At 42.6% G+C, this 16,314-nt stretch overlaps 1 protein-coding gene across 4 annotated transcripts in view; it reads left to right on the top strand.

Moving 5' to 3' along the window:
* The first annotated feature begins 379 nt into the window (after window positions 1-379).
* EPS8 (EGFR pathway substrate 8, signaling adaptor) overlaps window positions 380-16,314 on the top strand; it is a 141,252-nt gene continuing 125,317 nt past the window's right edge. Inside the window, exon 1 of one of the 4 annotated variants that reach the window (XM_086756055.1) lies at window positions 380-705. The gene's annotated coding sequence lies outside the window, so the exon portion shown is untranslated. Of the gene's footprint in view, window positions 706-1,097; window positions 1,240-1,625; window positions 1,817-16,314 lie in introns of those variants that run through there. The other 3 variants (XM_086756061.1, XM_086756074.1, XM_086756048.1) reach the window with 3 other exon arrangements.

The raw sequence follows: 16,314 nt of genomic DNA, 5'->3' as shown, positions 1-16,314 counted from the left end.
GTTAAGGTGAACTCCCAAGCAATTGTGGAGTGAGGCCCCACCTCTCCCTGCCTGATCTGCAAGCTCCGGTTACTCTTCTCCAGTCTGGTTCACCAGAGCTCAGAGTGAGCTTGATCCCTGCCTGCTGCCCGCTGCCTTCAGCTCAGAACCTGCCCAGCAGCCTGGCAAAATAACACAATTTGCAGAGCTCAGACTTTATTCTGGGGAAGATCTGCTGGAAAACACCAGGTGAAGGATGGGCTAGCATCACTTGAGAAGAGATTCAGCAACCGAACTGCTGCAAACAGTAGGTGAGCAATATCTTCCTTGCTCCTTTTTTAAAGAAGCGTTTGGGAAAATCCATGTCCTTCCTGGAGAAGCTGTCAGGGGCACGACTCTGGCAGTGATGCCTCTGACTTCACCTGCCTCTGCAAATGAGTAAGGGAGTGCTATAAAACGCAAGGACCTGCCAAGTCTCATTTCTTGGAACTGAGTGGAAACTTCAGCAAGCAGCTGCTCTTTCATTAGTTAATACTTTTCCTCTGTGGGTTTCTTGAAGAGGGCCTGGAATCACAGAAACTGTGTAGCATAAAGGACCTGTTGCTGTGTTTGGATAACTGTGGCTCGATGCTGGAGATGGCTGTGTGTTTGGTCTAGATCTGATTTTGATCTTCGCGAGGGATCTTGGTGAAGCCGGGAAGGAGACTCGGGAACAAAATTAAGCAGGTTTGTAAGTCTTTCAGGACTGGCAGTTCAGTCCTATCGAAAACTAGGAACGGAACCTCAAAAATCAGATTAGCTCTCCTATGTGCTACCTGAAGAGGGGTTCTTTTCATGTCTGATGCTGTTGAAAGATTTATGTTTTCTAGCTTTTCTCTGGAGTCACAAAAGACAAAAACTTATTTGAAAGTGAAATCGAGTGAAAACTGAGATTCTCAGGGAAGAGCCTGATTTTAGTGGAAGTAGCTCATTACAGAAATTATGACCGTGGCAATAGCGTAGCGTCAGGACTTTGGCTACCTGTAAGCGTGCCAATGGTATCTGCGCATGGGACCATTCCCCTGTGCTGAGTGAGAGCCACGTGTAAGTTGTCAGGGTCAGGAGGAATGCGGTGCCAGATGGAAACAACATAAACAGCTGGGAGATTTCATCTGGGATTTTGAGCGGGGACCGGAGACTTTTGTTCTCGTAGCTGACTCGTTCCAAGGGCAGTTTAGATACACCTACCTCTTCGGAGAAGGATTTCGCTGTGGAGCGTTGGTAGGTTTTGTATGTGGCTTTTTTCCTTTTTGTTTTTTTTTATATATATATGAATGCTTACAATCACTTTGAACAACTCCCATATTTCAGCCCAGCTCCGGGGGTTGGGGGCAGGGGGGAAACCCGTCGGTACCTTTGCGTTTCGCGAATGCCCAGTAAAGCGCGATAGGGAGCAGGAGGCGAGGCGGCCCCGCACCCCCGGGGGGCGGCCCGCAGGGCGCTCAGCGGTAGCACCGCCGGCGCGGAGGGGCTCTGCGGAGGTCCGCGCTGCCCCGGCTGGGGCTGGGGCCAGGGCCAGGGCGGCGGGACCGTGGCCGGGGCAGGGCGGCAGAGGGAGCCCCACTCTGCTCCGCTCCCTCCGCCCCTCTCCGCCGGCGCCCTCCCCGCCACTTTGTTGGCGGCACCGGGCGGAGACCCCGCGCCCGCCCCCGCTCGGAGCTCGGAGCCCGGCGGCGGGGAGCCCCGGCCGCCCCGAGCGGAGGAGCCCTGCGGCCGCCGCCGTCTCTCTCTCGGCGCCGGAGCTGCGCGGCGCGCCCGGGGGAGGAAGAAGAAGAGGAGGAGGAGGACGCCCGGGAAGGTAGGGGGCTGGCGGGGCGTGATTTCTCCCGGTGACCGAGCCCCCTCCCTTTGGTTCCGCGACCCTCAAATCCGCCCGGCTTCGTACCGTGGCCCCCAAGGCGGCGCGGCTGCAAAACTCCCCCCGGCCTGTGCACGGTTCGCGGGGCGGGGGGCCGGCTCGTACGGCTGCAGCCTTTCCCACCGGCCGTGTCCGTGCATACGCGTTGCTCTCCGCGCGTGTAGGTGTGCACGGCCGGGTGGAGGTGTCTGTCTGTCTGTCCCCCCCGCCGCCGTTGCAGTCAGGCGAGCCGCCCCACACCTGCTCACACCTCGCCCGCCGGCAGCGGCCCCGGGGGCAGGGCGGCGTACGTGCCCCCTTCCTCATCCTCTTTCTCCTCCTGCTGCCTCACCTTCTACCAGGTGACTTGGCTTTCTCTCCTCATGGTGGAATTTTTCTCCCCGGCGGTTAAGCTGGCTTTTCCAAAGGCGGCGTGCACTGCTGGTGGCTGGCGAGGGGCTCCTTTTGGGTGGGATAATCTTGTTGCACGCCCTTGTGTCTCTCTGGTGCGCTGCCTTGCTCTCTTCCTTCTCCTCTCTTCAGCCCTTTCCCTCTCTCTGCTAACTTTCCTTGGAATTCTTCCTCCTCCTGCCCCTCTCTCACAGCCATGACATGCCCTCCCTTACGTATCGCGCCAGTGCACAAAGGATGATCTGGGCACACGGTGGAGAACAGGTTTGTGGCATTTTGCAGTGTGATCTGAGGTGCTTCTGCCTCCCCTGTAACCTTGGTGGATCTGCGTTGTAGCCGTGGAAAATGAGACATTGCAGCTTCTGCTGAACCCGAGTTTCAAGGCAGCTAATGGCAGGCACTAGAAGAAGGGTGGAACAAGTTTTTCTTGAGGATGTTGTTTGGGATCCAACCCTCCCACTCAAAAACTGTGTTTTGCCTTCGCTCGTGGGTCTTGTGCCCCCCAGAGTTATAGAAGTGCAGCAGTATGACCTTTGGTGGAGTCTGCTTTGTTTACTTAAAGTGAAGTACCGAAGGTAAAAGTAGTACTGCTCTGGGTTGTCTGCTGAAATATTAACCAAATGATGGATCTCCTGTGTCTTAGCAGTATTTTAATTGTGCCTTTCCTTCATCATCAAAAACGTGGTCCTCCTCCCTTCCTATTGACCAACTTTCTTCTCGTTTGTGATTGTGCAATGTCTATATGTCAGCTACAAAAGTTGCTTACATGGGAGAACATAAAAATGACCATTTTTGTTGTTAGCAACTGGAAATACTGGGTCAGCATTGTGTGACTGATCTACTTTCCATGGAAATGCTACAACCCTTGCCCTCTGAGAGGTGGTCCTCTCCTAGGCCAGGCTTGAAATGGGTTGGTTGTTTCCTCTCAGCGAGCAGTGGGGACTGCAAAGAGCTTACAGGGTTTCCAAGGTGTAAGGGAGACACAGCATATCTCATCTTCATTCACAGTTCACAGTGAGTGTTGCATTATTAGCATACGGGTATCGTCAGGTAATGAGATACTGTGCTCGAGGCTCCACGGAAGCAGGTTGGGGCTGCTGCTTGCTTTTTACTGGAGGAGGCTGTGCAAATATAAGTGGTGTTGGACTTTAAGTGTCGCGCTGGCTTGTATTGTTTCATACTCGTAATGGCTACAGTATTGAGTTGTACCTTCTCGTAGCTCAGAATGAATGTTTCTGATTGCGTGTGATTTTGAAAGCAGCCAAAGCATCCCATTAGATTTAATTGGAGGGAGGGAACACCCCACAAGCAACAACACCCAATAGTGATTAGGTGCCGGCTTATATATAGCAATAATAAAGAGGGTGGGATTGATCTAAAGATACTTACTTCTGCTACGAAATGCACAGATGGAAAAAAATACAGAAGTTTTACATTTGATGACAACTAAATTCATGAAATATGATTGATTTTTCTTTCTGTCCATAGTCTAAATGTAAGTGGCAAATGACATTAACTGTTGCATTTTCCCCCCCTGTGGGTGAAAGCTTATTAAAGCCTAAATATTTGAAGTCGAATAATTGGTACCCTGAGGGTGAAAATAGATTAAATATATAATAACTTTTCAGCTACTGCAGTGAGATAACAGAAGACTTCAAATCCACACGATGAAGACAGCACTAATAAAGTGCTTGCTAACTTTGATTTCTAGCACTTGTTGCTCTTATACTCCGTATTACAATTCCTGTATCATTCTGCCTTCTCGAATGGTAAATCACTGGTTGAAGGTATGAGATTTTCTTGAAGACACACCTTTCAGCTGTGCCAGACAAAAATGGATCCTGTTGGTCTGTGACTCCTCCAGGCTCTTCTCTCTCTGCTGCAGGGCTGGTGGCCAGAAAGAAAAGATGTTTAACACCTTAGAGCTGTGTTGCTTATGGTACAGTGTACATGGCCTGATCCTAATATCTCCTTTCAAAGAGAATTGAGAAGGTGCTTTGCTTGTGTGTGTGTTTTCTGCCTGTGTATAGGTCTGTTTCTCACATTTCCTTTGAAAGCAGAATTTCTTCTTGCTTTCTCACTTAAGACCATCTGGTTCTGTGTCCCCTTTATCCATAGGGATTCAGAGTTTTCATCATTCCAGTCCTGAGCTGGGTTCCCAGGAGGCTAATCAACAGCGTGTGACTAGATGGCTTTTAACTGATTTTTGAAGCCTCAGTATTTGTTTTGTGGTACAGAGGGCAGCACAATGCCTGAAATAACCTTTTTATTTTTTCTCATACTAGGGCCATACTTGTACAATACCCTCTATAAAACTAACAGTGCAGTTATATATTGAATTTTCACATTTGAAAAAAAAAGTGGCTGATTTCTTATTTTCAGTGCTAGTGCTCTAGATTTTCCAATATGAAATACTTTGCATTACCAGAAACTAGAATTCCTGCTTTCAAGGAGGGCTGAAACTGCTGCCACTTTATCTCAATTCCAGAGTCAGGCTCTGATTCATCTATCGATTTATTTATCCAGCACACTGAAGTTTTCATAGCTTTGTACAGATCTTAATTTAACCTGATACCTAGGAATTTCAGTTTCCCACCAGGGACCTCAAGTTAGATGGTCGCTGTCATCTGAATTTTACATTTTGCTGGGAACTTCAGCTGTTACTGCAGTCCTGACTGACTGCTGGGATTCTCCCTGTTGTGCCCATAGATGAACTTAAGTAAAAAGTTTCATCTAAGTCAGTGAGACTATTTGGTGTGTGTGTAGAAAAGTATTTGTGTTATGGTTTAACCCAAGGCGGCAACCAAGCCCTACAAGCCCTATGCAGCTGCTTGCTCACTCTCCTCCAGTGGGATGGGGGAGGGAATCAGAAGGGTAAAAGTGAGACAACTCATGAGTTGAGATAAAGACAGTTTAATAGGTAAAGCAAAAGCCTCATATGCAAGAAAAAACAAACAAAGAATTCATTCACTACTTCCCATCGGCAGACAGGTGTTCAGCCATCTCCGGGAAAGCAGGGCTCCATCACACGTAACGGTTACTTGGGAAGACAAAGTAACTCTGAACGTCCCCTCCTTCCTTCTTCTTCCCCCAGCTTTATATACCGAGAGTGACATCATATAGTGTGGAACATCCCTTTGGTCATCTGGGGTCAGCTTTCCTGGCTGTGTCGCCTCCCAGCTTCTCATACACCCGCAGACCACTTACTGGTGGGGTGGTGAGAGGAGCAGAAGAGGCCTTGACTCTGTGTAAGCCCTGCTCAGCAATAACTAAAACATCGCTGTGTAATCAACACTGTTTGTAGCGCAAATCCAAAACACAGACCCATACCAGCTGTTGTGAGGAAAACTAGCTCTATCCCAGCCCAAAACCAGCACAAGTTGCATTACTGTTTACAAAATGGAGCTCTTCATTCACTGAAATGGAAAGGTAAGATAAGGTGTCTTTCATAGCATTTGATACTCTGAGAACCTACATGACTCTGCTTGTTGCCTGGCGCAGTTAGTCACCGCCTTCTTGGAAAGATCATGATGATGTGGGAAGAAGCAACCTTTACATCTGTTTTGTGGGGAGGGAATTTTTTGTTTGGTTTTTTTTTTTTTTTGGTTTTAATTGAATGTCATGGACACTGAGGGGATAAAAAAAATGCATCCGTTACAAATAGAAACGTTGTTAGCATTAGCTTTTGAGGACCTGTTTTCATTTTGAGCTGTGACCGTGAGCCCACAATCACTAACACATGCCTTTGATTTTATTCTGTAATGTCAGTTTTAGTGAAATTTTTCAATATCAGCCAACTCAGGGCCTTGAATGCTGCTAGTTGAATGCTTCCAGTCCTTTCTTCCCTTCCCTCTCTGTGTCTCTGTCTCGGTAATTAAAGTTACTCATGCTGTGAATCTCCACAGGATTAAGATCTAAAGTGGAAATAGCAAATTACTTTCTTTGCATTTATTACCTTTGTCTTTTTCTGAATAGGCTTCAGCAACCTTTTGCATTCCTAATAGACAAAGTTAGTAGATATCTCTAGCTTCAAAGGTGCAGGGTTAGTATTTCATGTGGAATTTGTATATCACTCCTTAAAGTTATCCATTTCTGTGGGCTTTTCTGTTGTGTATTTTTCTGATGCTTAACAGGCATCTTCAGTATTGGTATGTGACAGAAGATTCTACTTGCATTTGTTAAAGCTTCACTCAATTTGGCATTTTGACCAACCACAGAAATTGCTATGTTCCCTGTAAAATTATAGGAAAAAATACCCACAACCCAACCCCAACCTGTATAAAACTCTGGGTTGTGAAATGATGAAGCCCTCATCTTCTAATACTGTGAAAGCTCCGAGTATCTCCACAGAATATTTAGAAAAAACTCACCATTTTAAGAATGGTATCTGTTGAGTGAGAATAGATGTTATGGATGTTCAGTAACTTAAAGCGGATTTTGTGCAGATAACTTCGTGTTTGTTTTTGGATTTTTTTTTTTTTTTTCTTTTCAAGAATGCATTGGTTTTACACGAGATAGAGGATTTATCTTTTAATAATCCAAAATACTACTTTTTGTGGGTTTTTCAGATTTTATAGGTTACCACTGCAGGTAAGCGAACATGACTTCTTTCAAGCATTCCATGAGCTGTATTAATTGTGGAGCTGCCATAGCTGGTTCTTGGGGCAGAGGGCTGGAATTTTCTGTAGCTGCTGGATGCTTCTTCAGACTTAAGCTACTGCAAGAGTATCACTGCGAACCTTAATGTCTGTAGCTCAGGAATGTTTGTACTTGGAAAATAAAGGGGTGACTCCTGGGGATTTGTGTCTATTATTTCAATTTCTGCTCCTGCGTGTAAAAGCGTTTTTACAGATTCAACCAAGTAGAAAAGCAGGCCCTAGGCTTGCTGCTTCTCCCATCAGTACTCCCTTCTCCTCCCCCTCCTCACCTTCTAGAAGTTGACTCCAGCGCAAAGAGAAGCTGAAAGCGAGATGTTAGCAGTGCCTTTTTGCTGTTCATTAGTATAGGTCCAGACTCATTAGGAAAGGGAAACCGTCAATATTTAACATACCCCCCCAAATCATCTGCATAAAACTTGATCTAAGAAACATGAGAAAATACATGACACCACAGAAGTCCACTTGCTCTTCAGTACTTGCAGATGCCTGGTGAGATATAAAATTATCCTGATTTTCTCAGTGTTTTAGCTTTAGGTAGAATTTGACGTCGCTGCGATTTGTTTGCTTAACGCTCCTAGTGACTTCTCTTTCTCACTCTTCTGATGAGTGAACTTTTGCTCATGAGCACTTTCTTTCATTCTGGAGTGGCTGAGAGGGCTTAATATTAATTCAGCCCTCTGAATGCTCCTTTCATGAAGACTGAGGGCTCTGCTCTTCCTTCTGATGTACTCTTCCTTCTTTGGATGCTGCTGCTCTTTTTGCTTGCTTCCACATGTGTCTGAGGTGTTGTCTTCTGTTTCCTGAGTCAAAGATGCCTTTCTTTCCAGTGTAAAATTTAATTTGGAGGAATTAGCCTTGAGAAAGCTTTCTTATTCTAATCTGTAAGGGATTTAACACTTGGTGTTTCAAGGAGTTAGCTATCTGGTTGATGCAAGGATTCATTAAGAGTTTAGTGCCTGTGAGAATCCCAGTGTCCATCATAAAAATATTTTGAATGTGCAATTCTACTCAGAGCATGTGAATGTGAGACCTTTGTACAAAGAGTGAGACATCTGTCTTGCATGTTGAGTTCCTCACTGTAACTGAGTGCATATGATGATGATATAGCAAGGACTATGCAATGAAATTGAGTTACATCATGAGAAGTTTGTGATACCAAGTTGTAGTAAAATTCAGCTTGATGATCCTCCATGCCATTTTAAAAATTACACAGAAAAGTCAGCCATTTATAGATGTGCTTCTAAAGTAATTTTCAGCTTTGCATAACATGTCTTGAGAAGCCAGTGAATGCATTATACTGCCTTCAGTTGGAGATAGAAATACACATCTATGTTTCACATTCAGAACTGGGTGGCAGGCTGTATATTTAAATACACATTTATCCTCTTCTTTCACCTCAGTGTCATTTTGGGCTTGCTTTTCCCAAAGTGGAATTACTTATGCTCTTCTCCACTTCTAGCGTTATTTATTGCTTTGCAGTTCTCCCCATGCTCTTACAACCTTAGTGCAGTGTTTCATCTCTTCTGTTTCCTTCCCTTCCTGTATTTAAGGATAAAAAATTGTCCAGGGGCGAGGGCGGAGGACTGGGAGGTGGGAGGGTGGAGTCTGTTCCTATTTTAGCTGCAAACTTTGTTATGGCTAATAAATCCAGGCTAACTGGTAATTAGCCTCTTAGTGCTAGCTCATGTACAGAGGGCAGGACAGAGTGAGAAATCTGGACTTTGTACCTTAGTGTCCATTAGGTAAGTCACCCCTGTGTGACGCATGTCCTACTGCTGCGAGAAACAAACACAGCTTCTCCATTGCAGTCGCTGTTTCCCTTCTCACAGTTGCTCCTGTGCTAAAGCATTGCTGGGTTTTGAGCCTTGCCTTCAGCTTTGGTCTCAGTTCTTCTCCCTGCTCAACTTGGCCCTTGGATGAGCTCTTAATGTTTTCCTTCTTTCTCTATTTGCCTGAGCTGTGTTTCTCCACCATCTTCCATATTCTGGTCCATGCTGCTCTTGAGTCTTTATATAATTTTAGGTTCTTTTTTTTTGTTTGTTTTTTTTTTTTCTTTCTGTTTCTTGATTGATCCCCTAAGTTTTCTCTACCCTTTTTGTTTTACTTCACTCTTCAGTTGCACATAGTGCTCCGTGTCCAGCTTCGCAGGGTGCACTTCATGCCACTTCTTGCAGTACAGCTTTTTCTTGCTCACAAACCAACTCTTTTTTTTCCCTTTTGTGTCATTAGTTTTTATTCTAGTGTCTTCTGAAATGCGTTTTAGATCCATTGATCTCAGTGGGACATATTGTGTGTGAAATTACATGGGTAGTCAAGTCTTTGTGCAATAGGGTTTTAAAAGTAGTGTCTTCTCTAAAGGTTTAATGCTGTGTATTTTGTCTAGGCAATAATTTTAAGCTCACTTCAAGCAGTTCTAGAGCTCAGGACCTGTATAGAAGGTGTTAGAGTGTGTGTAGGCCATTGTTTTCCCTACGCGAGTGAGGTGTCTAATACACACAAAAAAAGTCTGTTCAATCAATGCCTTACTGAATGTGAATGTAAGATATTCTCAGACGTGCCTTCAATACGTGGTGGTATTTGTTATTTTCTACTTAGAATTTACAGTTTTTCTCACTTTTTGTATTAAAGCTAAATGTTGATATGCAAAAAAAAAAAGAAGTGTTCATAGTGACAGAGCAGAATACAGGCCTGGAGTAGTAAGTTGCTGTGAGGGCCAGTCTTGGTGGCGACCAAGTTTGGTGCAGCTCATCAACAGTTTGACTTCTTCAGAGGGGCTTGGACTTCCAGGGTGGGGGTTTGGCGGATAAGATGGTCCTACTGGCCTGTGCAGTCCAGCGTTTCAGGCTCCGCGGTGGCAAGTACCGTAGAGCAGCTGGCAGCAGGAACTACATCTTGCCAGGGAAAGTGTTTGCTGACTTTTTTTTTTTTTTTTTTTTTTTTTTGGAGGGGGTGGATGAGAGTTTGTGTCCCATCGGATTCTTTGAGAATTTTAAGCTGTACTTTTATAACTCTGAAAGTTCTTATTGTCCAAAGAGATGTCTCTTCCCTTTTTAAAAAAATCGTCCGAAGATCTTTATTTTGGAGATGGGTGTTTTGTCTCTTTGCCTCAGTTTTCCTATTTATAAACAAAGCCTCTATCTGTCTCTCAGTAGTTCTGGGAGGCTTAATTAGCAAATGTTTATACAATGTTTTGAAGATATAAAGCACCATATAAATGCTAAGTAATATTATTATTACCACCAGCTGCTTTGTTCTAATTGCAGTAATAAAAGTTTCAGTGCTGGTGGTTGAGTTGTTGTTGTTCTAGATACAGGTTTCGTGAACACTGGAGATGTTGAGGGTGGTGGTAAAAGTGGCGATGCAGACTACACCGAGGTACCATGTGTAGAAGAGCTGAGATGAGAGATGCTGTGCTTCCAGCTATGAAATCTTTGTGAAGGACTTCTTGAAAAATAAAACGAAATCAAAACTGAAAGTCCATAACTGGGAAACTGGGAAAGAATAAAACCTCTTCTGCATTATGCCAGTGCTTCCACGTCACGGGGCTAACTGGGAGGTGGTCTATGCTGTGTGGTGCCTCGCCTGATTAGGAAGGAGCTGCTAGCAGCATTCATGACATTGACATGTAAAAGAAGGGATCTTTTAGAGATGATTGATACTTGGTAGTATAGGAAAAGAGACGTGGTATAAATCACAATTAGCCTTCAGGTTTGGGGTTTTTTTTTTTTTTTTGAGTCTACTTTTGTAAAACATTCATGACTTAATGCTGAGCTATTTTTATTAATGTTCTTGCACTTATCTCTCATAACCAGCTTGTTAAAAGAGGATATGAACACTTTTTAAGCCGCTGACTTATAAATTGTGAGAAAGAGAAAAGAAGATTGATTCCAACAGGCTTGAAGGTAGATTCATTTCTCTTCTAGTTAGCAAAATGAGAGAGGGGGGAAAATTAAGCTGAAGACTTAGTGGGCCAATCAGTTTTAGCCAGGTAGAAAATAATTAGATTTAGCTGTAGTGTGCAATTTAATTGTAAAACTTTAACCTAAAAGAAAATAAATGCAGGGGAATTCTGTTTTGGTAAATTGATGATAATATCTCCAAGTCATTTCTGCCTGAAGTAATAAGACTAAGAAAAAATAAGGCAGTAACAAAGGAAAACTGAGGGGGAACAATTATTTTGCTAACGTCTCCTGAGGATCTGAGGGGGTTTACTTGGTCATGTTGTAAGAAGAATATTGTGCTGCTGGAATGTTGGAGAGAACTGATAATAACTGTGCTTTGAAGAAAGCGTCTCTGTTCTTTTACGGTAAACACCTGAGATAAGATGGAAAAGTTTGGAAGAACACAACACCTTCTGTGAATTCTTTCCGTGTTCTTAATTGCTAGTTATGAGATCTCGATTTGAATTTGTTAGGTATTTGTTAGATATTTCTGGTGATTTTTAGGGGGTTTTAGTTTACTGAGTTGGACTGTCAAACTGCCTATAAACAAGCGATCTGTTTCTCATCGTATCTTAATATCTAGTATAATGCTTATTTAAATTGCTAGGGATCTTTCCTAATAGCTTCTGGATCAGTTCTAATTATGAAAATCTGAATCAGTTAAAGTGTTAGAGAGGTCGCATGAATCTGGATTATCGGCAGCATGATTTCATAGTGGCTGCACTGCGAGGACTTCTAAAACAGAAATGATGCAAAGCAGGGAACTGATTCAGTCCCTTATGTTTATGTGTAAGCAAATTTTCCAAACAACTTTGAACATCATTAAAGAGCAAGAAGAAAAGGCACCAGTCGTCTTTTTAAATTTTTTTAATTTTAGGGAAAATCTTATTTTTAAAAACAACCGTAAAGCATACAACCACTAAGTCCTTCTGCACAGAAATAGCAATTTAAACACACAGAGGTAGGGAATATAATCCTGAGGCCCCTATGGAGATCTCCCAAATGCTGGATGATAGGTTCATGAAATGTTACTTTAGCTGCTCAAAATATTTTCAGTAGCAAAGTGGAAGACAATTCAGTTGTTGTATTAAAGCTGTTCTCTGATTATTGTATGAGACTCATGACATCTCATTTTGAATAAAAGTTTGAGTGTTCTTGAGGGCTGTAGAAAAGAGCAACTATTTTATACTCTTTGCGCACAGCGATACAGCAGTTTGGTAGGAATTTCTTTTTCTGCTATCCTGGACTGTAACATATCGTAGTATAATAGCTATCTTTTGAAGTACAGAAAAATCTGCCTAAGTGGCCATAATTTTAAAGTATAATATGAAGTGCTGTTTTAATAAGGTTTGCTCCTTGCATGTTTTAAGTGCAAGGAAATGTGCATGTTGAAACCTTGCTAATCCTTCATTTGCACAAAGTATTTGGCTCGTTCCCTAACTGTCAAGGAATTAATAGTGTGCTTCAATGAGATCTTGCATTACTAGACTGTGATTATTTTTATAAGAGATTCTGTGCTGTATTTGCTGGTGCTTTATGAATTATCATAATAAATAAAATGAAATTGCTGTTGTCAAAACATATGACCAAAGTAATCTGATTCCTATTGTTTGTGTACTCACTGGCTCACAAAATTAAGTGATTTCCAGTGGACTTCAGGCAGTTCATAAAAGTTGGTGAGGTTTGCTGTGTTGCATTGTTTTTGCTTGTGCTTGTGACAAGTTAAACAATGGTGTAGCTAACAAGAAGCAGCTCCATTGATGAGATGACAGCACATCTCTCCTGTACTTCCTCCTTTGGCCTTGTACTTGAAAAGGGAGCAAAAAGGTAACACAGATATCGGTTCACTTAATGAATTCAGGTCCTCATGTGAACCATGACGGCGTGACCTCTGACAATTATTGGATGGTAACAGGCTTTGAATTAAGTTATTCAGAGGAGTGCCTGCAGCAGTTGTGTCAGGACAGTGCAGGCATATCCAAGCCAATTTTAATTGTACTCTCCTAGTACCAGAAATAGGCTACAGTTGCATGGGACACGGTGGACTGCATGCCTGTTGGCTGAGGACAGAGGTCCATGCTGCTGTGACAAGACTGGATCCAGTACCTGAACCTGGGTATGATGTCTACACCGTAGACACATCCTCCGTCTGCACACTTTTCAGGAGATCTGGACGTAGCTAACGCAGACTATATAGAAGATAGTACGTATCATTTGCTTTTTAGGCAGCTAGAGTCAGTGGAATAAAATTTCAAGTTCAGAATATCCACCTAAGATTTTCCATTTGATTTATTACAAATATTTGTATGGTCCTAACTCCTCCAGGTCTTAGTGACTGGAGACTTGTACTAAGCACACAGTTTCAAGAGAATTTTATTATTTAAACATTGTGTCTATTTTTAAGTCAGATAATCTATAAAACCTGTTTAAAGCCATGAGGGATCATTACATCATCTAGTTTGACCTCCAGAGCGTATGAAGGAGGAGACTTTCTGCTCTTCTATTTCTGGTAGAAAGATATAAAACAGGATTTCTTGTCCTTCCTCTCTGTCCATGATAGACACAATAATTTAAACTGCTTGCCTCTCGCAAACATTGGCATTTTTCACTAAGTTCATTAGTGTTTCTAATATTTAGTTTGAATTGTGTGGTGCTACCTTCTGAATACTACTCTTTGTGTTTATATATATTTTTTGGCACATAGCAAATATAGTGCAGATTTCCCCCTCTGCAAATAGACCTCTTCCCCCAAAACCTTATAGGCTAAAAGCAGATAATCCTAGAGTCTGCACTTCTTTCTCTTCATGCTTCACTGTATAAATTGTATAAACTCAGATCACTTTCTAAACCACTATATACTTCTCTGCATAATCATTTTTGGCTCACATGGCAGACTGCAACGCTTGGTTGTGAAACAGTTTCTGAGTTAAAGGCTATGTTACCCTGTGGGAGAAATCCATGGAAATGTTGGGGAAGTTCTTGTATAGGTTCACCTTGACATTTGAGAAACTTGGGGCCTTCCTACCTCCTAGACCATGGAGATGGTGTTGTACAGTGATTGGGATGTCCAGGTGCATGTTGTGCTAGTGCTCCAAATAATGCTAGCAATAATGCTTCTGTTCCGTGGCTGCATCTCCCTTATGGCTGCTACTGAACAAGATTTGCAGATGTCAAAGTCAAGTGATTCGAGTCCTCCTTGGCCTTAAAACCTCTCTCACAGAGCTTTAGTGCAGTGAATTCTTTGGGACATAAAGAAAAGTGTGTAGTAGTTTTACAGATGACCTTGCTCTTTATGTGCTCTCTGCTACATGGGACTCTTACTTCCAGTAATGAGGATGTGTTCTAAGGCAGTGTTGTTGCCATGATGACATAAAATAACAGACGCTTCCAGATATTCCCCTGCTCTTACCCTGTGATCCCTTCAGGGATCAACTGACCTTAAAAATGACGCAAATCTGGAGCTTGGGGTCATTTTTGTTGTGCAGAAACTTTTTTTTTTTCATAGACACTGGGATGGTGGTATTGCATTCACTGACTGGAAACCATATGTGATTAGAATTCTTGGTGTAAATGTGTACTCTCTGCTCTGGACACATATTCCCCCTAGAGCTTCTAGAAATGCACTGAGTCATTGCTCTGGCATAAAAAAAAAGGCAAGGCTTTTGCCCTGTCCTGCTCTTTCTCATTTATGCCTTTAAGGCAATATGTGTACGTATTCTGTGCAGATAGTTTTTAAGTTTCTTTCCAATTTTACGACAGCTGTGTGTTTTGTTTTCATCTAGATCTAGTGTCTTGCCTAGGAAAACCGCATCTGGTAATGTAGATATGTCTTCAGCAGTTCATATGTTCCAGACAATGATACAATTCATGTACCGTGAATCTGATGGAGCGTAGGCTCTGGTGTACAGTAGTACTCAAGCATTTGTGGCTTAGCAAAAGGTCTTCTCCCCCTTCACTAGATGTAGTGAACAGAAAGCTTACCAAGAATTGCCCAAGATCTACTTTGACCAGTTTGAAGGTGTTCTTCAGCCCTCTTGGAAATGTTCACTGATAAATCTTGGTAGCGGTGCTGGTGAAGTAGTTGCCCTCAGCTGTGGGGGAGAGGGTTGATCCAGGATCAAAATCTTGATCTATAAATACTTATTTGCTCCACTGATTGTAATGTACAGATTACAGATAGTAATGTACAGTAAAGTACAACTTACCTGTCTGCCTGTTGTTTAACTAAAAAGCTTGTGAGATTGAGGCCCAAAATCTCAAATTAAAAAACCTGACAACCCACAACAAAAAAACCAAAACAAATCCCAAGAAAATTGATGTGCTTGTTCTATTAATAGAAACTTAGGTCATTTGGAAACAATTTGAAAGAATTTGTCACCATTTTTGAGGTGGATTTTTTTGTATATTCATCTTAGTGTGAGACACATCTTTTGTTTGAAGTGTATACTATTTTGAACGAGTGTTATGTTTGCATGAAAACTCTACTGGGCAATGTCTAATTCCAGACATAAAAGCAAATAAACCAAGAAAAACCCTCTGTTCATCTGAGATGAAACAGCTTAGGAAAAGAGAGAGAGGATCTAAAACTACCTACTGGTCTCCCTTGTCTCTCTTTCTGCAGTCCTCAGGAATTTCTTTGGTATGTCACTAGGGTATGAACTACAAAGAAGTCTTAAGATGCTACCATTCTTTGACTATATAGTGAAGAGAGGCTGAAAGTGCTGAAATACATTGTTTTATATAGGTTGATTCTGATTTTTACTCTGTTTGGCTGTATATTTCAGATGAGAGGTGGAAATTCAGAGTTTAATGTCAGTGCTTAATGCCAAATAACATATTTTGGGCACTTCCTGCACCCTGGTGAAGTAAACATGAGGATTAACATCTTGGGTTTGGGACTGTTCATTTTAGAAATAGCTGAGATCTCTTGCATGCACGGTTGCCTGTTTAGAATTTCTGAAGCTAACGAGTGAAACATGGCAACTCGTCCTCAGTTTTACTGTTCACTATTGTCTCAAACAAAATCAAGCAATTTTTACTGTAAGCTTGTCTAAGCTCATCTCCGCTGAAATAATCATGATGTGCAGTTGCTTGCCAGTCTGAAGAATCAGCCATCATCGCTTCAGTATTGGTGCTGCAGAGGTAGATGTACGAGCAGTGGTGAGGGGTTTGAAGATGAAGAAGTGGGGGCTGTTTCCTGGGGAATGAGCAGAATCGGCTGGTAGTAATGTATGGGGCATCATTGCACCTCCATAAAAACTTCAGTGCATGGCTGTTGAGAGTTAGGAGAGCCTCCAGGGTCCCCTGCCGTGAGACACTTCAATATGTTTTCATTCAATTCTTTTTCTATCTAGACTTAGCCCTGTGAAGGCTAATAGTTAAATGGGAAGTACATCACTATTTTTTTTTTGCTTATGAACTCTGTGTTTTTCACAGTGTTCACTATATG

Source organism: Chlamydotis macqueenii, chromosome 1 (genome assembly GCF_036417535.1).
Source record: "Chlamydotis macqueenii isolate bChlMac1 chromosome 1, bChlMac1.mat, whole genome shotgun sequence".
Taxonomy (NCBI): domain Eukaryota; kingdom Metazoa; phylum Chordata; class Aves; order Otidiformes; family Otididae; genus Chlamydotis; species Chlamydotis macqueenii.
Note: the sequence above shows the minus strand (reverse complement) of the source record. Positions and strands in the feature narration are given on the sequence as shown.